The 1,434-nt window shown below is 32.7% G+C and overlaps 1 pseudogene; it reads right to left on the reverse strand.

Moving 5' to 3' along the window:
* Nucleotides 1–1,434, reverse strand: part of LOC107567341 (ryanodine receptor 3-like) — a 151,036-nt pseudogene that overhangs the window by 136,300 nt on the left and 13,302 nt on the right.

Below are 1,434 nucleotides of genomic sequence, written 5' to 3' on the forward strand. Positions count from 1 at the left end.
TTCTCGCTCTCTCTATATATATATATATATATATATATATATATATATATATATATATATGCATGTATATTATTACCAATTAAAATAGAATATAACCAAATTAAATTAAAACATTTAGGTTAACGTACTAAAACTGAAATAATAATTATATATATATAGATATATATATATAGTACATAAACTAATAATGAACCTGAAAAAAAGAAAACAACAACAAAATGACTAAAACTTTAACTAAAATGAAAACAGAAAATAAAAAAGAATTCTAATAAAAACTACATTAGTATCTCACTGATATTAACATTTGAGTGGCGAGATGAAGGTTTCTACCTCTGCTCTTCTTCACTCTGATCAGATCCCGGGATCGTCAGAACCTCGTCGTGCCCGTGAAAGAGACGCATCACATGACCGCCAAGAAGGTATCCTATAGGACGAAAGAAAAAAAGCATGATGAGCAGTCAGGTAAATCAAATGACGTTTTAAACGACGATACACACACATAACTTTAATACTAACTGTTAGAGGCTCATCATGTCACTATCAGTACTAGTACTAGTTATAAGTGACTTAAACAGCACTAAGAGCCACCGACCTTCCTCCACGTTGCTCCCTGAACAGGTGGGATGGACGTTCCACAGCGTTTGCATGAAGGATGCATCCACCTGGATGCTGCCGTTGGATATGGACAGATGCTGCGGAGACCAGGTGCCAGTGTTAATTTTGACAGCAAATTTTTTTCTATTTTTAGTCATAGTCTTTTGACTAAAATGCCATTTAGTTTCAGTCATATTTTAGTCATCCGAATTGTTTTTAGTTTTAGTCTAGTTTTAGATGACTAAATATGTGACCCTGAACCACAAAACCAGTCATAAGGGTCCATTTTTCGAAATTGAGATGTATACATCATCTGAAAGCTGAATAAATAATCTTTCCATTGATGTATGGTTTGTTAGGATCGGACAATATTTGGAAATCTGGAATCTGAGGGTGCAAAAAAATCTAAATATTGAGAAAATCATCTTTAAAGTTGTTCAAATGAAGTTCTTAGCAATGCATATTACTAATCAAACATTAAGTTTTGATATATTTACGGTAAGAAATTTACAAAATATCTTCATGAAACATGATCTTTACGTAATATCCTAATGATTTTTGGCATAAAAGAGAAATGTATAATTGTGACCCATACAATGTATTGTTGGCTATTGCTACAAATATCCCCCAGCGACTCAACACTGCTTCTGTGCTGCAGGGACACATATCATTAGATTTTAGTCGACTAAATCTACAGTAAATTTAGTCGGCTAAAATCTAATGGGTTTAGTTACAGTGCATTTATTAAGCATTTCTCTAAAATGTCCAAACTCATTATATAGGTGTGATATTAAGGTTTTATCATGATAGACACTGATTTAACTGCGGTGACACACAACA

This window comes from Sinocyclocheilus grahami, unplaced genomic scaffold (genome assembly GCF_001515645.1).
Source record: "Sinocyclocheilus grahami isolate Dianchi unplaced genomic scaffold, SAMN03320097.WGS_v1.1 scaffold1149.1, whole genome shotgun sequence".
Classification (NCBI taxonomy): domain Eukaryota; kingdom Metazoa; phylum Chordata; class Actinopteri; order Cypriniformes; family Cyprinidae; genus Sinocyclocheilus; species Sinocyclocheilus grahami.